This window comes from Tenrec ecaudatus, chromosome 9 (genome assembly GCF_050624435.1).
Source record: "Tenrec ecaudatus isolate mTenEca1 chromosome 9, mTenEca1.hap1, whole genome shotgun sequence".
Classification (NCBI taxonomy): domain Eukaryota; kingdom Metazoa; phylum Chordata; class Mammalia; order Afrosoricida; family Tenrecidae; genus Tenrec; species Tenrec ecaudatus.
In genome coordinates, this window is record NC_134538.1 from 124034302 (window position 1) to 124056904 (window position 22603).

The 22603-nt window shown below is 46.3% G+C and overlaps 3 pseudogenes; all 3 read left to right on the plus strand.

Annotated features, from left to right (window-relative positions):
* Nucleotides 1-841: 841 nt before the first annotated feature.
* On the plus strand, nt 842-2221 carry LOC142456110 (E3 ubiquitin-protein ligase RBBP6 pseudogene; annotated as a pseudogene).
* A 1998-nt stretch (nt 2222-4219) lies between these two features.
* On the plus strand, nt 4220-13188 carry LOC142456112 (E3 ubiquitin-protein ligase RBBP6-like; annotated as a pseudogene).
* Nucleotides 13189-20867: 7679 nt separating this feature from the next.
* Nucleotides 20868-22247, plus strand: LOC142456113 (E3 ubiquitin-protein ligase RBBP6 pseudogene; annotated as a pseudogene).
* The last annotated feature ends 356 nt before the right edge of the window (nt 22248-22603 follow it).

Consider the following 22603-nt stretch of genomic DNA (forward strand, 5'->3'; position numbering starts at 1 on the left):
CCATCGTCATTTCACTTTACTGAAACGAAAGAACCACTCGTGCGCTTGAGTTTCTGAAACAGTTCCCGGTGACCAGAGAGAACCTTCCCAAGCAACACCACTGGGGGCACTAACTCAGAGCGAGTCGCTCAATGCTCACCTGGCAGGAACAGGGCACACTAGGAAAGCTCTACTCGCCCAGCACCATTCCGGTGGTTTTTTTTTTTTGTTTTTTTTTTATTACTCCCTCATATGCATCAATACCTTAGATTAGTGAGCTGAAATGGACTGACATTGACCGTTCTGAATTGGAAAATCATATGATGGACCGTGTCAGAAGTGATCCAGCAAGAGGAATGGACTTGCAATCCTCTTCAGGAAGGACCTTGCTAACTCCGTGAAGTACAAGGCTATCTGTGATAGGAGTATCTCTATCCACCTGCCAGGAAACCCACGACCGCTCTTAAGGTGTAGTTGTTCCCTCTGTTTTCAGCACCCAACCAATTGCAAGGGAGTTTCCTCAGCTGGTCTGCTTTGTCATCTGACGTCATCCTTTGCATGTGAGCCATTGACCTCTCCTGTCGCCTGCTGTCCGTGGGAGTCTCCAGCAGCCTGCCTCCTTGATTTGAACTGTCTCAGCCATCAGAATCTTGCTGTCTGACCTGCCAGCCCTTCTTGGGTTGATCAGCCCTGCAGCTAGGTGAGTGAGAAGAAGCCTAAAACCTAACACCACAGACAAAAAAAACTTGGCCTCTGCAACCACAGTAGCCATTTCTTGTAGATGGACTGTTCTGTATATTCCTCTTCTCTACAGAGCGCAGTCGTACACAGTGAGATATCCAAGAACGACTCCTCTGCAACCATGCCTGGTGTGCATTATAAATTTGCCTCTAAACTCAACTACGACACCATCGTCTTTGATGGGTTCCACATCTCCCTGTGCGACCTGAAGGAGAAAATCATGGGGAGAGAAAAGCTGAAAGCTTCTACCTGCAAACTGCAGATCAGCAAGGCGCAGACGAATGAAGAATACACTGATGACAATGCGCTGATCCCTAGGAATTCTTCGGTGATTGTTAGAAGACTTCCTATTGGTGTTGTGAAATCTGCAAGCAAGACGTCTGGGATCAGTCCAACGGAACCAGCGATGGGCACTTTGCGAGCAATGCATGGCTCTTCTGCGTCCGTTTGTGCAGCCCAGCTGACCAAGGCTGCCAATCTGGCTGACGCCAATGCTTCTGAAGATGACAAGATTAAAGCAATGATGTTTCAGTCTGCCCACAAGTATGACCCAATTAATTACCTGAAGAAACCTCTAGGTCCACCACCTCCTACTTACATCTGTTTCCAGTGTGGCAAACCTGGACATTATATTCACCATTGCCCGACAAAGGGGGAGAAGAACTTTGACGCTGGCCGTAGAATTAGAAGGAGCGCTGGCATTCCTAGAGCTTTTATGATGGAAGTGAAAGATGCTAACGTGAAGGGAGTGCTGCTGACCAGCTCTGGACAGTATGCAGTCCCCATCATAGATGCACAGGCATATGCCCTTGGGAAGAAAGAGAAGCCCCCCTTCTCCCCAGAGGAACCAAGCTCTGCCTCCACAGAAGAGGATCTGATCCCAGCGGAATTGGCCTGTCTCCTCTGCAAGGAGCTGATGACTGACGCAGTGATCATTCCGTGCTGTGGAAACAGTTATTGCGATGAATGTGTGCGCACAGCACTCCTGGAATCAGATGAACATACGTGCCCCACGTGTCTTCAGAAGGAGGTCTCTCCCGATACTTTAGTTCCCAATAAGAATCTACGGAAGGCTGTTGAGAGGTTCCAAAATAAGACTGGCTATACACAAAGACTAAGAAATGAGTTCCCTCCACCACCACCACTGATTCCAAGGCACCTACAACCTCTGAAGAGATCTCCAATATCCAAACCACAGGATCCTCTGATGAATCCAGCGATATCCTCCTCAACTCACCCAGCACCCTCAATGCCGTCATTGGCTTCCACACGATCTACCTCGGCTCCTCTTGCTCCTGGAGCTCCATCTTCTACCGCAGCTCCTGTTCCTGATGTAACTGCCACAGTGCTCATATCGGTCCATTCTCCTTCCTATTCACCATCACCCGCACATCCCAGAAGAGACAGAGGCAAGAGCCGAAGTTACCGGTCACGCTCCAGATCTCATGGATACCATCGATCGAGGTCAAGATCACCACGATATCGTCGACATCATTCATGATGAGGATCTCCTCGAGCGTTTAGGGCACAGTCTGATACTAAACGGAGTGCTCCCCAAGGAGAAACAGAGCACCAATCTGCTCATCGACTCAGAAGAGCTCCACCACCTTATGCGCTAAAAGCTATTGCTGGGAGGAGTGTAGACGCGGTAGAAAAGGAGCGTTGCAGAGAAAGGGGAAATACTGAGTGGTGTGAAAGTGCGGACAGGAATCTTTTCTGCATCCAGAGCTACTAGAGACATCTCAGACATCTAGAGAACACAGAGGGGCTGAGGAAGATCAAACCGACTTCTTGTTCTCCCAAGTCGAGACGATGCTGCACCTGTCCAAGATGATCCCATGGATGCAGAATCCACCGCTTATACATCGATAGCTCATGTGAATTATGGAAGGATGTGATATACACTTGAAATCATAATGAAAAATTATGAAAATATTTAGAAAATAAAATAGAGTTAAAAATAAATAAAATAAAAAATAAATAAATAAAAACCAAAAAAATAAATAAATAAAATAATATCTGAGTAAGACAAGAAAAATATATATAAGCCAAAGCCAAAAGGTGACAAGACTAAATGTAAAAATGATGGATCTACTGTATCCAGGGAAGAAAGATTAAAACCTACTAAAGAATCTCAAGAGGTAGCAAGTGGAGGATGTGAGAAATCACCACAATCTGAACCTCCACTTAGAAAAGCCACAGATTGATGGGATATTTTCCTTCATTTGCATTATTTGTATTTTTGTCTTTATACAATTATGATTATAGCCTTGACACCTTATTAGAATTTGTTGGGCTTTTTTTTTTATTCCTGATGGGTTGCCAACTGTGAAACGTTGGAGGAATGGATCCATAAGGAGATATCCTGGTACAAGGGGTAATGGGGATGCAGGCACGGGGAAGGACCATAGCGAGGGAAAGGGGATTTGGGGACTAAACACTAAAGGACAGAGAGGGGAGGGAGCACTAGAACGGATTGTGTTTGAACAAGTTATTCTAAAGGCAAATTCACCATGGGAGTGCTGGGGTGCACGAACATTGATTGTATAATTCTCATTGATATGTCTCAACAACGGAGATGTTGAATTGCATCATATGTAATTTATGTGCCAATAAAATTGATATCCATTCTGTTATATTCTGTTTATACTCATTTATATTAGCGTGTACCTCAGAAGCGCCTCACCATTGGGGCTCACTCTCTTGAAGCCGTGTTATTTGTGGCCTTATTTTCATTAAGTGAAAACCAAGGATGTTGGGCCCACAGGCAGAGAAACTAGAAAGGGCATTAGGGAGCGAGCATAGAGAGGGGTGGAGATAAGAGGGAGCTTATGTCAAGAAATCCAGGGAGGAAAGGAAGTTTTAGAAAGCATGTATGATTATGGAAGAAATTCCACAATTATGTTTGACATGATTGGATTATGGAATGATAGGACATGTAATGGCTCACAAGTTACAGCAAATTAAAGAAAAGGCATAGGTTCAGGTGTGGCTTTGGGGGTCCCACTAAATGCTAGCTCCCACTTAAGAACAATTAGTTCTTAAACCATAACCCTGTTACATACTCACCTTCATGATGCGATCACTACAGATAAGGATTTGGTGAAGAAAGCAGATGGTAACATGGGAGAAAAATATAAAACGAAAGAAAAAGTGTGGAGAAAGATTTTTAATCGTTTTCATTGAAAACTTCTGAAGCAGAAGGACTGAAACAGGGAAAGCGTGTGAGCAAAACACAGAGTGGGACCTGAACATGAAAGGATGGATAGGCCCTAAAGCCCATTCATTATACTCCCTCGGGACCCCCATGCTCTGCTTCACCTGCTGCTCCATTGCATGCCCCCACTGTTTGCTTCAGTGTACTGGGGCCAGCTCAGTGGTACATCCCCCCAGGTGTCTCCATTGCTGTCCCGTGTAGGGCCATCGGTCAGTGCAGGATGTCGCATCCCACCGTGCGGGCAGCTGTATGGTCCTCTCTGTACAATGGTCCCTTCGAGCCATGCTATCGTCCTCGGAGCTTGGTGGACCCAGGTGTGCTCCACTCCGTCGTTTTTTCTCCTTCCTTTGGCTTGTCTTCCTTCTGGAAGTGGTGTGGTAGGTCACTTCCTTTCCCACAACAGACGATCTCCTTTCATTTTCTGTGTACTCCCTTCAAATGTGGGGGTCGTGCTAATTCTGAAGCAGAGTGAACTGAAAGAACTGAAACAGGGAAAGCATGTGACCAAACCTGACCATGGAAAGATGGCTAGGACCCCTGCCAAGGACGGCATTCCACCAGCTAAGATGATCAAGATCAACAGAAAAACTGGGGAGCAATATTGGAGGTACAGAGGATATAACTAATATCAAAGAACCCTCTGAAGAACTGACGTCAACATCCAGGAAAGTTAACCAGGAAAAAGTCCAAGGAAAGGTCAGGCAGAAGTAAGTGGAACTGAAGGATCCAGCTCCCCTCTAGGGGTGGATTATACTCCTAGATGCTCAGCAGGTGGCCGTCCTCTGCAGAAACCAGATGCAAAAGGACTGTCACTGAAACTGTGGGAGAGCTTAAGGATGACAATAGAGCTCCTGCTGAAGATGTTATTAATATGATTTGGTTCCTCAACCCAAAAGGGATCAAGATGACTTTGGATCTGGAGAAGAAGATGATGTTAAATATACACAACCAACATGAAGTCTAGGAAAGCCTGTAGTATTATTTAAAGCAAACTAAAGTTTGGCACTAAGACTGAAAATAGAGTCAAGTATAAGGACAAAACGAGTGACCAACGTCAGAGGAAATTCAGATTCAGTAACTCAAAGAAGTGAGTCATAAAACAATGCATGAGATTGAAAGTTCCAATAGCTCTACATCTAGTGAAAAGGGACAAACCAAAGATCGGGATTATTGGATCTTGGCAAAGGGAAACCCTGGGGAGGGCAAAAGTAGCATCAGCCAGAGAGAGAAAGAGTCATGTAGACCGTCTGAATGAAAACGTGACATTTAAAAATCTGTCTGAACCGACTAAATAGACTAGAACTTCATGTAACCATGAATCCATTCATGGCTCCTTACATAAAAACTTCATGCCCCATAAAGACAAAAAAAAAAAAACAACTAAGACCACAGAGATTATTCAAGTTCCAAGCGCAGGGTGGGAAGAAGTGAGTCAACAAGAAGACTCTCCTCCGCGGAATAAATATTCTGCATCCCCACAGAAAGAGAAACCGCAGATGAAAGGGATTTGCCTCAGATGGGAACAGCAGCCCTCCACCCCCACCCCCACCCCAAAAGTCATTGAAGTCTCTAGAGTCACAGAAAACTTCATGATCACGAAGCTAGTTCAGATTCTAAAGATGCTAAGGTGAAGAGACAAAGTCTGTAGATACAAACTATAGAGATCATGACAAGCATGTATCAGAATCAAGGGATTATAGTCCAGTAGCAATAAATTACTGCATATCCTTAACCCACCAGACACACACATTGAAAGAGAGCGAGTTGTTGGGCAAATTGACAAGAATTCTATCAAACCTAAGCCCTAGTTAAGCTAGTCCTCTTGATTTTCCTCCGACTTAAGGAGAGAAAATGATGAAGTGAAATTTGATCCAGATTACAATGAAAATGACAGGGAAAGTAATGTATTTGTACAAGAAGAAGCATCAGGGGGCAATGTGAAGGAACTGAAAGAGAAAGTGATGGAGGAAGCAAAGAGAGTGCGGACACGGCACAGTGGGTCGGTTAGGTGGGACCAGGAGTCACAGTCAAAGCAGTCCAAGTAGAAGCATAGCCCTTCTGGAAGCCAGACCCAAAGCCACAGACGCAGCGCAAGCTCAGCAGAAAGTCAACACAGTAAGAAGACAAAGATGCAGAGAGAAACGGAGGAGCACGGAAACATGAAAAGCATTAGAAACATAAGGATAACAGAATGTCAGGTGAACAGATACATGGGATGGTGTAAGATATGGCAAATAATAATATATAATATAAACGTAAGGCTTCCTGGGAGGGAGGCAAGAACACAGAAGGGATAAAGGGGAGCTGAGATCAAAGAGTTCAAGAAGAAAGACAGATCATTGAAACTGATGGTGGTAGAATTTGAACAATTATACTTGATCTAATTGAAATATGGAGTGTTACAATATCTGTAAGAGCTCACAATAAAATGATAAGAAAAAATAAAATGAAAAAAAAAAGAAACGTGAGAAGCCTGCATGGACTGGAGCAGAATTGGAAAAAAGCGAAGAACAGAAACACAAGAAGAAGTCAACACAGACAAAGGAGGAGGGGAAAGATGAGAGAAGTGACATCTGTCACTGTGTAAAAGGACAGATTTGTTCATTGTCTAAATTGCAATGTCTTCTCGATCGATTTTGTTATAATGTGAGGAAATTCAAACCTTGTAACTCATGACATGGACAGTCCTTGCTGCACTTAAAATATTGCCGCTTGATTACTTAATTTTTCATGAGAGCTTTGTAACACGAACTTTTGTACTGAATTGTGAGTGGTGTCCACGTAACATGAGAGGTGTGGCCAGGACCTATGATTTTAGCCACCATTCATCAGTTGGGGCGGAGTTTACTGTGCGGTGAAAGTTTCCCATTTGAACTGTTTTAATTGCCGGGCAGAAGCTGATATCTGTTTTAAAATAACTGCAGAAGGATTTGCGGTAGTCATTGCCAGCCCCGTTGTGTTGCTTTTGGATTACAATAAAACTTTTCCCTTAACGTAAAAACAAAGCAAGAGAGAACAAACGTGGTTGTTAGGTATCGGCAAGTTAGTTCCAACTCACAGCGACCCAATATGGGCCACAGAACAAAACATTCCCCGGTCCTGCACCGCCCTCAGCTGCTAGTGGAGCCCACTGCTGCAGTCACTGCATCAGTCCGTCTTGTTCAGGGTCCTCCTTTTACAGGCTGCCCACGACTTTATCAAGCTTGGTGTTCTGTTCCAGCATCTGATCTCTGCGGATAACATATTCATGTGACAAAGCCCATGAGAAGTCTTGCCATCCTTGTCTCTAAGGAGCATTCTGACTGTACTTGTTCCTAAACAGATGTTTGTTCGGCAGAGTCCATTGGACTTTCGATATTCTTCACCAGCTTCACAACAAATACATCGATTCTTCTTCGCTCTTCCCTGCTCTAGCCCAACGTTCACAGGCAGGTGAGGCCATGGAAAATACCATGGCTTGGGTCAGGCCCACCTCCCTCCACAAAGTAACCTCCTTGCTGTTCAACACTGTACGCGGCACATTTAGTCTCTGCGATGCATCACGTGCTCTCCCAACTGTTTCTATTGATCTTGACTGTTTCTCTTGTTCCGTGAGCATTGATTGTGGATCTAAGCAAGATGAAATCCTTCACAATTTGCGTCTTTTGTCCGCTGATCATATTGGCCCAATTGTGAGCATTTGGGTTTTCTTTACAGTAAGTTGTAATAAATGCTGAAGTTCTGTGATACTTGATCTTCATCAGCAAGTGCCTCCCTTCCTCACCTTCAGGAAGCAAGGTTGTGTTGTCGCAGGTTGTTAAGGCATCTTCCCCCAGTCCTGATGCCACATTCTTTTCCATAGAATGCAACTTCTGAGATGATTTGCTCTGCACGCAGATTGTATAAGCATGGTGAGAGGGTTCAGCTGTCACACACACCTTCCTCAATGTTAAACCCCGTGGTATTTTCTTGTTCTGTTCACACAGCTGCCTCGGAAGCTAGGTTCTGTATGAGCATGATGAAGTGTTCCGGAATCCCCATTCTTCTCAAAGCTATCCGTATTTCTTGTGAGCCACACAACCGAATGAACGCCTTTGCATAAGCAGTAAAACACAAGTAAACCTCGTGTAACACAAATTGTTTGGTCACAACGAGATCTAAGGAAGCACTGGTAGAGGATGATAAATGGGCCAAGAAATGAAACGTGGGGTCCAGCGCACAACTGAGATGATCCTAAGGAGTGACTGTACAATTTCATGGGATAAATAAAAAAACAGGCAAACAGTGTAGTACGCTCACGTCTTTCACAGAGTCAAGAACAGAGAGGGAGAAAGTATCCTCCAGCAGGTGTATATTGTCTTTGGGTTAACAAGCCCCATCCATCACAGTCTATCGCATAAGGAACAAGTTGGACAGTGTCTTAGCCCTAGATATCCAGGGCACGATGGGGGAGAAAGCTAATAGTAGTACTGGGGCAGGCAGAGGAAACTGACTGTCCCCCGAGTGGGGAGAACAATAGAAACATGATGTCTGCTCCCATCCTGAAGGGCTGCCTGCCGCATAATGAATGACCAGCCATGTGCTTGTAAGGGGTTCCACTAAGGTAGCACTATTATGGGAGGATTTTGTGGGGATGGTTTTTAATTAGGAGAATGTGTCTAGGACTCATCTCCAACTCAAAAATGTGAAGGCCTCCCTCCATCGAAATCCGGCCTCCCAGGATTCAAGAGTTTGTCCACATACACCCTCCTCCTGGTGCCCAGTTCCCCACATTTCCCGCTTTTAGAGTACATTTTAAATTCAAAAGGGTGACGTGGCTTGTTTCGGTACCACTTTGCCTTCTATGGAAGCAGCATGTGACGGTGCAGGCAACGAACAATGACACTGAGTCGCACAGTCAGACTAGAACCTAACACATGGAAACTGCTTGAGGTAAAAATTTCCTTTCTCAGCTGATTGATGTCCAATGAGACATGTTCCTTACATCCCTGCAAGTGATTTACAATTAAAGTCCAGCTATGTATACTGATATTATACAGATCAGGAATTATGCCCCCAAATTCTAATGTTCAAGTTCGTTTTAGCATCAATTGATGTTGAAAGTCCATTTTTATACCTTCTAGCAAATCAACAGTATGTTGTATTCGTCCAGTCACTTTTGCATAAATTGTCCAGTTCTGATAGATTGCTGGATTGCCTCTCAGGCAACATCAGTGAGATAGTGAAAGTTTTTTGTGCCACCTGGCCAAGAAACACATGTGGGATTAATAGAAGGCCGAAGAGATAAATGGCTTAGTGAGCCTCAACTTTCTTGTTGTCGAGCCATTTGCTCTGTGATGGTCAGAACAGGGTGCAGCTGCCTTGGTCAGTTCCCTGCTTCAGCTGGCAAGGCTCACTTCCTGCAAGACATCACTGAGGAGAAGCCACATGGACCTACCCCATTGCAGCCCCGGGTGCTAGAGCAGCCGTGTGGAGACCCTGTCAGCGTTGAGATGTTTACACATTCACTTACACATTTGTCTTTCCTCCTGCATTTGGCATCATTCCACGTGTTTTGTGAGATGGAGAAGGACTTTATGGATCGGTGTTGGACATATGGGTTAGTGTTGGACTTGTGGGCTTGGGCAGCAATGGGTTGGATTGTGTTCTTCGTGTGCACTTAACCTTTATGTAAAACTCTCTTATACATGAATTTCTGTGGATTTGGTTCTCTGCAGTACCCTGACTAACACAGTCAGCAGTGGCAGATATGATTACAACTCTTAGGAAACATTGCTTTCTCATGAATCTGTGAGGTTTTCTGGACGTTTCTGACGTGTATTTCTCTCCGGTGCCTGTGAAAACACAAATAAAGAGCCCCTCTCCTTGGGCTGTTAGTGTCCTGTGAAAGAAGCATCCTGGAGATTGGATGGTTTCCTCATCTCCTCCTTGTTCTTCAACTTTCTCCACAAGAGGTCGCACCCTCCTAAGGGGAATCCATTTGTTTTCTCCACCATCTCAAAAAGAAGTAAGAATCTCCTCAGACCCTAGAGATGAGTAACCTGTCATCCTCCGTCCAGCATCATTCTTCCACCAGATTCTTCCACAGATCTTCTCCAGATGGCTTTTCTCTTTGGTGGCGGAAAAATTTTTCTCCACCCTCATTATGTTAGAATTTTTTTGTAAGGGAGTAAATATTTAGTGTTGATAAAGCTAAATGAAGACTTCCGTGTATGGAAATCACCTTTGATCTCCCCCTTCCGTTTCACTCATTGGGATTTGGTGTGCCCAATGCCCGTTCATTGAGGGCCTGGCCCTGAGCATTTAAAGGACACCTGTGACATGATGAATGTTCCAATCTTAACAAAACTTCCTACACCCTTTGCTGGCGTACGTGAGGCTATTGTCCATTTTCAGATGTATTGAAGTGCCCACCCCAGTGAAACAGGACAGTAAACGGCTGCTGGTGTGCTCTGTGGATTGTCAGGTCATAGCTGGCACCCATAAAAATCCAAGAAAGAACTATAGTGACGTGTACAAGCCCCTAGGCATCGAAATGCCGGTATAGGAGTGGTATATATTCGCCGGAGTGCATTTGACTGGTGTCCTCACCAATGAGCTCTATCAGCTCCCTTCCTAAGTGAGTGCATTCTCTGACGATCTGTCTAGCTTGACCCTAAATTTAGATTATACCTAATTAGATGACATACCTTGGTCTTAGGCTAGCAGCGTTGTTGTGTAAAATTGGATGCTCAGCCCTGGAGACTGTAAGAGTATTGAATGCCTGTGAGGTCCAGCCCCGACCTCCGATGGGCCCTCGGGGACAGTTTGGTCATCAAAGGGAAGAAATTGAGAGACAAACAAAGTTTTGGGGTGCTTACTACGGCATGGCATCAGTAACAAGGTCTGAGCAGAAGGAGAGAACATGTATTCTTAACATCAACTTATAGATTCTTGGGGCATTCAAGCCCCCCTCAGTACAGGGAACCACACAGAGTGGGCTGTACCCAAACCCCAGAGGTCCCTGAGTTCATTGGAGGAGTAAGCTAACAGCAGTGCTGGGGACAGGTCAGGGGGAGTGACTGTCCCCTGAGCAGGGAGAGCACTAGCAGGCTGTCTGCTCCTAGAGTTAAAGGTGCCGGCCACATAGTCCTCAGCATGTGCGCTTGTAAGAGGTCACTTTAAGGTAGCACTATTATGGGAGGATGTTGTGCGGATTATTCTGAGTTATAAAAATGGGATTGGGGCTCATCTCTAACTCGCAAGTGTGAAGGCCTCCATCCACTCAGAATCCTGGCCTCCCAGGCTTCTTAAATTGTGAACATTAAGAATTTGTGTGCATACACTCTCTTCCCAGTCCTCGGTTTCCCACAAATGCATTCTGGGTTACCCCGTCTGCATTGCTATTTCGCTTAGAAATGGACGCCGGCACACGCGTGCGTGCCCTAGTGTGCTGATGAAGAAAGAATGGCGGTAGGATGCTATTTGAGTTTGCAAGGTGAAGAATTACTTCCCAATGGCTTTGCTGTTTCCATGACCAAACACTTGCACATTAAACGCCGAGTAACTGGTTGTGTTCACAGCCTGCCTTACATTTTGAAGAACAGAATGCGAGTGAATATTCGGTTTCTGAGCACAGCCATAGTCAGTTTGGAAGGATTGAGGGAGGGGCCCCAGTGGGCTGCTCTGCTGTCCCCGGAGCCGTCTGTAAGTAATGAGGGGCTCCCTCGAGCCCCTTATGGCATGAGACTTTGGTAATGACCCATGCAGTTGGTTGTAGGAATGACCAAGCTTCCCGAGAGAATAATGGCGAGCTAACTTCCCACAAAATTCCGCTAACACTCTCTAAAGATCTATAGAAAATTCCCAAGCCCTTTTTATCTGAGTGGGTGTGTAAGGTAGAATTATGATGGACGGGTTGTTCCCACTGAGTGGTTCACCGCCATGCTGGCCTCTGATGACCACCTGTGCTATTTGCTCCCAAAAGGACCAACCACGTTGAAGCCCATATTGCCTAGATGTCTCCACTCTCGAAGGTTTATCTTCCTGGGCTAACAGAGCCGTGGGGGTGATAGGTGTGTGAAAAATGTCCAGGTGAATACTCATAGCTGGGGTCCTGCGATAAGCCTTTCCTTGGCTGGTGCTTCCTTCTACAAACTGGAACTGACAGCGAGCCGTGGGGTGAGCGCTCTAGGACTATGTAGTGTGGGTCCCGTTTAATGTGTCTATCAAGGGTTTGAGCTCTTCTGTGGGGAAGCCCCAGCAAAGGTGGAATCCAATTTATACCTCCCAGCAACTTGTGAAAACCAGTTAATGTTTTTACACGGTTTTTCTAATAACAAGTTACTGTGCCTGTGGTCCAGTATGAGGGCCGCGTGTCTGAACTTGACCAGGAGCAATCATAAATTGAGAGGTGGCCTCACTCATGTGTACATAGGTTTATTACACTATTTCATTGTGAGGTGCAACGATTAAGGGATCCTACAGGGAGTGGATGATGTAGGCCTCAGCAAAGCATCCTCTGAGTGGTTCTAAGACGTTTCCTATAATGTACTCCTGCATGGTGGCGCTATTCACCAGGATCTGAGATAAAGTTTTAGATGATACCGCTTGGTATGGACCTTCTGGTCTAATTCAGGAACGGTGAATGTAACCCTCTCTTGATCAGCAGGATCTAACTGGATAGTATAAACACAATCCTGGTGGCTCAGCTACGTGAGTCTGAGAGTTGGTGCCCAGAAGACAAGAGGAAGGTTCTCCTGTAGGGAGTGACCAGACCGGCGTGATGGAGTTTCCATCTTCCTTCTCAGGCTGCTTGTTGGCATCCTGGCATTCCCCTTGTACCTGCTGCACTTCCTGGGTCTCTGGAGCAGAATGTGCAAACAGTTCTTTCCCCCACTTCATGGTGAGGTTCACAGTGATGCACAAAGAGCAACGGCGAGGAGAAAGCGGGTGCTTTGCAGCAGCCTGCAGGACTTTGCAGGCATATCTGGGAAGCTCTCCCTGCTGGAACTGGGCTATGACATGGGGGCCAACTTTAAGATCTACCCACCCGGATGCAGGGTGACCTGTGTTGATCCCAAACCCAACTTTGAGAACTTCTTGATGAAGAGCTGTGCAGAGAACCACCAGCTGCAGTTGGAGAGCTTCATGGTCTCCCTGGGGAGAACGTGCACCAGGGGGCAGATGGCTCTGTGGCTGTGATCATCGGCGCCCTGGTGCTGTGCTCGGTGATGGACCAGGAGCAGATTCTCCACCACGTGTGCAGGCTGCCAAGGCCAAGAAGTGGCTAGGCAATAGGCTCAATAGGATGCTATTCATCATTAAGCACAGCACAAAGGAATCCAGGCAAAGATACAGAACAAGCATCTACATGAAGGGGAACCAGTTACATAACAACGGTGTTCGACCTCATGCACAAAGAGCAAACTGAGGCAAGATGTCATATGACCTGTTTCAGTGGCAACATGAAGTTGGGGTCTGTTTGGGGGAATAGACGCCCCATCTATTGTGACATCCGTTGCTCCCGCACTGGAAGAGTGATGGGCAGGACTCAAGAGTAGGAGAAACAGCTGCAAAAAGCTTCTCGTCATGGGAACTTGGAAAGTGTGAAGTATGAATTTAGGAAAACTGGAAGTGGTCAAAAATGAAATGGAATGCATGAACATAGGTATCCTAAGAGTAAGCTGAAATGGATGGACATTGGCCATTTTGAATTAGAGAATCACATGATGGATTACGTGAGGAGTGACTCAATCAATAGGATTGGAGCTGCATTCCTATGCAGAAGGGATCACCCTGACTCCCTCAGGAAGCACAAGGCTCTCTGTGATAGGATTATCTCTATCCATCTTCCAGGAAACCCACCACTGCAGCTAAGGTAGAGTTTTCCCTCTGTTATCAGCAGCCAATCAACTGCAAGGGAGTTCCCTCAGCAGTTATTCCCAGGCTGGATCCTCCATCTGGTTTGTCCTCAAACCTCCAGTTCTTTGGACCCTGCCTGCAGTTCCTCGGACTCTCTAGCCGCCGCCGCCACTTTACTCATCAACCTTGCTTTGAATCACCTCGACCCTCCGGAATCCTGCGGGCGGACCTACCTACAGATTTTGGCACTAAATGAGTCATTTCCCTCCCTGAATTTCTTACAAGATGTCTCATAGTCGGTTCAAAATTTACCTGTCCTAAACAGACTTCTGATTTCTTGAAAAATCTTTTCCTCTGCCTGGGTTGCCTATCCCAATAAACAGCCTCCCTCTCACCAAAAACTTTGAGGTCATCAATAGTTCTCTCTCTCTCTCTCTCTCTCTCTCTCTCTCTCTCTCTCTCTCTCTCTCTCTCTCTCTCTCTCTTTCTCTCTCTCTCCAAAAAATCATTTAGCTGTGGGTCCCCTTTTAATGTGTCAATCAAGGGTTTGAGCTCTTCCGTGGGGATGTCCCAGCAAAGGTGGAATCCAATGTATACCTCCCAGCAGCTTGTGAAAACCACTTAACGTTTTTACGTGATTTTTTTCTAATATGAAGTTACTGTGTCTGTGGTCCAGTATGAAGGGCGCTTGTCTGAATTTCGCCAGGAGCAATCATTAATTGAGAGGTGGCCTCACTCATGTGTACATAGGTTTGTTACACTATTTCATTGTGAGGTGCAACGATTAAAGGATCATCCAGGTGTTGGATGATGTAGGCCTCAGCAAAGCGTCCTCTGAGTGGTTCTAAGATGTTTCCTATAATATACTACTGCATGGTGACACTATTCGCCAGGATCTGAGATAAAGTTTTAGATGATACCGCTTGGTATGGACCTTCTGGTCTAATTCGGGAAGGGAAAATGTAACCCTCTCGTGATCAGCAGGATCTACCTGGATAGTATAAAAACAATCCTGGTGGCTCAGCTACGTGAGTCTGAGAGTTGGTGCCCAGAAGACAAGAGGTAGGTTCTCCTGTAGGGAGTGACCTGACCTGCGTGATGGAGATTGCCGTCTTCCTTCTCAGGCTGCTTGTTGGCATCCTGGCATTCCCCGTGTACCTGCTGCACTTCCTGGGTCTCTGGAGCAGAATGTGCAAACAGTTCTTTCCCCACTTCATGGTGAGGTTCACTGCCATGTACAATGGGCAGAAAGAGCAGGAAGCGGGAACTGTGCAGTCGAATGCAGGAGTTTGCCGGCACATCTGGGAAGCTGTCGCTGCTGGAACTGGGCTATGACACGGGGGCCAACTTCAAGTTCTACACGCCCTGATATGCACAAAGAGCAAACTGAGGCAAGATGTCATATGACCTGTTTCAGTGGCAACATGAATTTGGGGTCAGTTTGGGGGAATAGACGCCCCATCTATTCTGACATCCGTTGCTCCCGCACTGGAAGAGTGATGGGCAGGACTCAAGAGTAGGAGAAACAGCTGCAAAAAGCTTCTCGTATTGGGAACGTGGAAAGTGTGAAGTATGAATTTAGGAACACTGGAAGTGGTCAAAAATGAAATGGAATGCATGAATACAGTTATTCTAAGAGTAAGCTGAAATGGATGGACATTGGCCATTTTGAATTAGAGAATCACATGATGGATTAAGTGAGGAGTGACTCAATCAATAGGATTGGAGCTGCATTCATATGCAGAAGGGATCACAAGGCTCTCTGTTATAGGATTATCTCTATGGACCTTCCAGGAAGCCCACCACTGCAACTGAGGTGTTTACCCTCTGTTATCAGCAGCCAATCAACTGCAAGGGAGTGTCCTCAGCTGCTTCTCCAGAGCTGCATCCTACATCTGGTTTGTCATCTGACCTCCAGTCCTTTGGATGGGAGCCTCCTGTTGCCTGCTGCTCCTGGGACTCTAGCAGCCTGTTGTTGGACACTTCAACCTTGCTTTCCACCCTCTCAGCCATCGGAATCTTGCTGTCTGACCTGCCGGCCCATCGTGGAAGGACCTTCAGGAAATTCGTTAACCCACCGAAGTGAGTTGGATTGAGCTTTCTGTACCGTTGCTTGGACTAATTGGCTGTTCTGGTCCTCTTTGCTATATAACTTATCCTGTTCTGTTTCCACTGTCACAAGTGTCGTGGTTTTGCTGGTCTAGAGAACGCTGCCTAACACAGGAGCCCACTGAAATTCAACAAGTCATTGTGCATGGAGGAGAATCTTTCTAGTGACTCTCTCCCTGTCCTGAAAGTAAAGAAATCTTAGAATTTCCTCTTTTCATGCCCAGCTTATTGTGCTGTCCGCCATTTCCCTATAAATGGTCCCCACAACAGTGGGCACTGGCTTTCATCAGTGGTCCAGTGGAATGCAAGGACCCGTGGTCGTACAACACAGGCACTTGGCTGCTCACTGAATGGGTGGGAGTTCAAACCCACCCATTGGCTCCACTGGAACAAAGATCTGCTCATCTGCTTCTGTTCAAATTGCTGTAAATGGTTTTCTTGAAGGGGAATCCACCAGGGTGACTTGAGCTGGTGACGCTTGCACCAGTGGAGCTTCTGGGTCTTGATTTGGGTACGGGGTAGGGCAGGACTCAAGATGGCAAACAGATACAAAAATTTCTCATGAATGGAACTTTGAATGTGAGGAGTGTGAATGTAGGAAAATTAAGAATGGTGAACAATGAAATGGATGCATATGAGGAGGTGCCCCACCACCCCCAAATGCAATGTTTTTCAAAGCTTTCTATTTAAATGTTTTTATACAACCTTATCACTTTCAAAGTACTCTCCATTTCCCTTAAGACATTTGTCAGATCCGCAATTCCACTTTTTTTTATTTGGGGGCTCTTACAACTCTGATAACAATCTATACATCAATTGTATCGAGCACACTTGTACATATGTTGCCATCATTCCAAAGATTTTCTTTCTACTTGAGCCCTTGTTATCATCTCCTCTTTTCCCCTCGCCTGCCCTCACCTTCACCTCGTGAACCCTTGATAAATTATAAATTATTTTTATATTCATATTATACACCATCTGCTATCTCCCTTCACCCACATTTCTATTGTTCGTCCCCCGGGGTAGGGTTTATTTATATGTCGATTATTGGGATTGGTTCCCCCTTCTGCTCCCATCTTCTCCCTCCCCTCGTGGTATTGCAACGTCCATTATTGTTCCTGAGGGATTTATCTGTCCTGGTTTCTGTGTGTCTAAAGCTCTTACCTTTGCCAGTGCGCATGCTCTGGTCTAGCCAGATTTCTTTGTAAGATAGAACTGGGGCCAGAATAGTGGGGTGGGGAGAAGGCATTAAAGAACTAGAGGAATGTGGTGAGTTTCATCAGTGCTTTAAGGCGCCCTGACTGGCTCGTCCCTTCTTGTGACCCTATGTGAGGGGATGTCCAGTTGTCTAGAGATGGGCTTTGGTTCTCCAGTCTGATCCTCCTCATTCCCATCAAAACACTTGGTTATTTGGGGTCTGCTGATGCCCGTTACTTGGTCCTATCAACACCTCATGATCACACAGGCTGCTATGCTTCTTCCATGTGGGCTTTGTTCTTTCTGTGGTAGAAGGCCGCTTGTTTAATTTCAACCTCTTCAGACCCCGGACGCTATATCTTCTAATACCCGGCGTCATCAGCTTTCTTCACCACATTAGCTAATGCGCCATTTTCTCTCCTGCGATCTTGTCAGGAAATTGAGCATCATAGGATGCCAGGTTATTAGAACAAAGTGTCGTGTTGATGGAGGATATGAGTACAGGCCGATGTCTGCCGGCTATCTTTATACTTAATCTATAAATATATGTACATAGACCTATATCCCTAGCCTTATGTATTCATATATTTATATACGTACATGACATTATTTATACCTCTATCAATATCTTTTGCCTCCTAGTTTTTCCTTCTGTTTCCTTTAACATCCCCCCTGGACCACTAGCATGTTCTGCCATCAATTGGCTCTCTGGACCTCCTCTCGGCTACATTGCACTTGATTGGATCCCACCAGGCAGTCTTTGCCCTCCTTACCATCAATTTTAGATCCCTTGTTGTTCCCTTGTGCCTGGGGGGGGTTTTTTGACTTCCCCTCCCTATCCTCCGCCCACTCTTCAACTCCCTCCCCCACCCACAACCTTGGGATTCATTGTTTTTTCCTCCAGAGTGTTTATCATGACCGTCCTGTATAGATAGGCATGGGAAAGAAAAGAAAGAGGGAGGAGTAAAGCCTATGGAGAGTTCGAGGTCTGTCTGCTGACCCTTATGCATAGTTTCTGCTTGGGTCTGATGCGGTGTAAGGTCTGCCCCCCGAGTCCAAAGTCTATTTTCAGAATTCTCGGGAACTTGGTTGCTCTGCTCCCCTTGCTGCTCTGTTGTGCTCCCTTAAGGTTACTCGCTGGGGTGAGGGGTTCAGACTGGGCACAATTCCCCTACTGTGTCTCTGGTACTGCCCCCCCTTGGCTCTGTGGGTCAGTAAGGGCATGCTGTGACTTGTGGGGGAGCCAACACTATGGTCCTCTCTGTACATTGGCTACTCCAAGTGGGAACATCATCCTCAAAGCTTGATGGGTCAGGATGCTGTCCACTCTCTCTCATTCTCTCTCTTTTTCCTTCTTTGTTTGCTCCAGCGTGGTCTGGTAAGACCTGCCATTCTCCCCGGGCTTTATCTTAAGTGCATTCTCCTGGAGAGAGGGTTTGGCATAGCTGGAAAAGGGGTTGGCCTGGCCAACCAGACCTCTCTGCTCGTTCACTGCTTCGTGCCAGTATGCTGCCCTCAAGGCCTGGTACAGCAGGTTGAGGTCTGCTCCCTCTCGCCATCCCTTTCCTGTGGAGACATTAACGAGTACCCTCCCCTGTGGATTAGTGCCTGGTTCCCCCCTCTCCCCCCTGCCTTCGTCTTTCCTCCCTTGTTTTCTCTTGTCCCACCCGCCCTACTTTTTCCCTTCTGTGTGTTGGCAAGTTGGGTGCATCATTGGGCTTGGTCTGTCCCATGCCTATGTGCCTGTCTCTCAACCTGTAAATTATGGAATAAACTTTTTCTTCTGGTCCCACTGTGTTTTTTGGATCTACCTCAGTGGACTCGTCTTGAACGTGTCCTTCTGTTCTTGGCTAACTTCTCTTAGCATAATTTCCTCCATCTTTTCCCAGGAGACAGTGTCTTTTGTGTCTCCATCCCTGTTTTTTAGTGATGAGTAGTCTTCCAGTGTGTGTGTGTGTGTGTGTGTGTGTGTGCCAGAGTTACCCCATCCACTGTCTCTCGATAGATTTCAGTTGTTTCCAGACCTTTGTCAGTGTGAATGGTGCCGAAAGGAACACTGGAGCACTGATGACTGGACACAGTCTATTTATTACTTATTCTGGGTATATGTCCAATAAAGGGATTGCTGGTTTTAAAGGTGCATGGGGCAGGAGAGGTATGCTGTTTTTGCCCCCAAAAGATGGCATACGGAGATGCCTGCGTGAGCACGTGCTGTGTCCCTGTGGAAGAAACATTCCCCTGTCTCCCACTAATCAGGTCTTTTTTGTGACACCATATTACACAATCTTTTCAGAACCTCTAAGTAGAAAGCTTGATTAGCAGTCTGACCTGGTAGAAAGAAGTCCAAATGCACTGTGCCCCTCACATCAGAAAAACAAATGATGGCAACATATGTACAAGTGTGCTTAATATCATTGAATAGTGGGTTGTTATAAGATTTGTCAGAGACCCCGCCCATAAAATGATAAATAAAAATTAAGGATCCAAGGAAATCATAAATATAAATAACTAGATTTATTATGGTAAAAAATAAAATATAAATGAGAATCATCTTGGTCTTTGATTTCTCTTGATGAGCATTTTTGGGATGAGGTGATGTTGGCTTCTTCCACTGACTTGATTGATGTTGGCTTTCTGGGTCATGAGGATAGCACCACGTCTCACCTCTAATGACCTGGGGGGAAAGTCTGGGTCACTTCAGAACTGTTCTTTCAAAGCATGGCACGTTTCTACTGCACACTTTTCCTCAGTCAGTCACAACTGAGGAACACATTTTGTAGTGACCCTTCTCATTCCCAAATCTTCCGTTAAAGTTCACTGAACCAAGCACCGCTCTCCTCCAAACAACATCCCATCTTCAGTGGTCTGTCATCCGTCTCAAGCACAAGTGCATGACTGTTGTCAGCAATTTCGTGAGTTCAGTGAGTTGACGGATGACCAGAATAAGTTCTGCCATCCATCGTCATTTCACTTTACTGAAACGAAAAAACCACTCCTGCGCTTGAGTTTCTGAAACAGTTCCTGGTGACCAGAGAGAACCTTCCCAAGCAACACCACTGGGGGCACTAACTCAGAGCGAGTCGCTCAATGCTCACCTGGCAGGAACAAGGCACACTAGGAAAGCTCTACTCGCCCAGCACCATTCCGGTGGTTGTTTTTTTGTTTTTGTTTTTGTTTTTATTACTCCCTCATATGCATCAATACCTTAGATTAGTGAGCTGAAATGGACTGACATTGACCGTTCTGAATTGGAAAAGCATATGATGGACCGTGTCAGAAGTGATCCAGCAAGAGGAATGGACTTGCAATCCTCTTCAGGAAGGACCTTGCTAACTCCGTGAAGTACAGGGCTATCTGTGATAGGAGTATCTCTATCCACCTGCCAGGAAACCCACGACCGCTCTTAAGGTGTAGTTGTTCCCTCTGTTTTCAGCACCCAACCAATTGCAAGGGAGTTTCCTCAGCTGGTCTGCTTTGTCATCTGACGTCATCCTTTGCATGTGAGCCATTGACCTCTCCTGTCGCCTGCTGTCCGTGGGAGTCTCCAGCAGCCTGCCTCCTTGATTTGAATTGTCTCAGCCATCAGAATCTTGCTGTCTGACCTGCCAGCCCTTCTTGGGTTGATCAGCCCTGCAGCTAGGTGAGTGAGAAGAAGCCTAAAACCTAACACCACAGACAAAAAAAACTTGGCCTCTGCAACCACAGTAGCCATTTCTTGTAGATGGACTGTTCTGTATATTCCTCTTCTCTACAGAGCGCAGTTGTACACAGTGAGATATCCAAGAACGACTCCTCTGCAACCATGCCTGGTGTGCATTATAAATTTGCCTCTAAACTCAACTACGACACCATCGTCTTTGATGGGTTCCACATCTCCCTGTGCGACCTGAAGGAGAAAATCATGGGGAGAGAAAAGCTGAAAGCTTCTACCTGCAAACTGCAGATCAGCAAGGCGCAGACGAATGAAGAATACACTGATGACAATGCGCTGATCCCTAGGAATTCTTCGGTGATTGTTAGAAGACTTCCTATTGGTGTTGTGAAATCTGCAAGCAAGACGTCTGGGATCAGTCCAACGGAACCAGCGATGGGCACTTTGCGAGCAATGCACGGCTCTTCTGCGTCCGTTTGTGCAGCCCAGCTGACCAAGGCTGCCAATCTGGCTGACGCCAATGCTTCTGAAGATGACAAGATTAAAGCAATGATGTTTCAGTCTGCCCACAAGTATGACCCAATTAATTACCTGAAGAAACCTCTAGGTCCACCACCTCCTACTTACATCTGTTTCCAGTGTGGCAAACCTGGACATTATATTCACCATTGCCCGACAAAGGGGGAGAAGAACTTTGACGCTGGCCGTAGAATTAGAAGGAGCGCTGGCATTCCTAGAGCTTTTATGATGGAAGTGAAAGATGCTAACGTGAAGGGAGCGCTGCTGACCAGCTCTGGACAGTATGCAGTCCCCATCATAGATGCACAGGCATATGCCCTTGGGAAGAAAGAGAAGCCCCCCTTCTCCCCAGAGGAACCAAGCTCTGCCTCCACAGAAGAGGATCCGATCCCAGCGGAATTGGCCTGTCTCCTCTGCAAGGAGCTGATGACTGACGCAGTGATCATTCCGTGCTGTGGAAACAGTTATTGCGATGAATGTGTGCGCACAGCACTCCTGGAATCAGATGAACATACGTGCCCCACGTGTCTTCAGAAGGAGGTCTCTCCCGATACTTTAGTTCCCAATAAGAATCTACGGAAGGCTGTTGAGAGGTTCCAAAATAAGACTGGCTATACACAAAGACTAAGAAAAGAGTTCCCTCCACCACCACCACTGATTCCAAGGCACCTACAACCTCTGAAGAGATCTCCAATATCCAAACCACAGGATCCTCTGATGAATCCAGCGATATCCTGCTCAACTCACCCAGCACCCTCAATGCCGTCATTGGCTTCCACACGATCTACCTCGGCTCCTCTTGCTCCTGGAGCTCCATCTTCTACCGCAGCTCCTGTTCCTGATGTAACTGCCACAGTGCTCATATCGGTCCATTCTCCTTCCTATTCACCATCACCCGCACATCCCAGAAGAGACAGAGGCAAGAGCCGAAGTTACCGGTCACGCTCCAGATCTCATGGATACCATCGATCGAGGTCAAGATCACCACGATATCGTCGACATCATTCATGATGAGGATCTCCTCGAGCGTTTAGGGCACAGTCTGATACTAAACGGAGTGCTCCCCAAGGAGAAACAGAGCACCAATCTGCTCATCGACTCAGAAGAGCTCCACCACCTTATGCGCTAAAAGCTATTGCTGGGAGGAGTGTAGACGCGGTAGAAAAGGAGCGTTGCAGAGAAAGGGGAAATGCTGAGTGGTGTGAAAGTGCGGACAGGAATCTTTTCTGCATCCAGAGCTACTAGAGACATCTCAGACATCTAGAGAACATAGAGGGGCTGAGGAAGATCAAACCGACTTCTTGTTGTCCCAAGTCGAGACGATGCTACACCTGTCCAAGATGATCCCATGGATGCAGAATCCACCG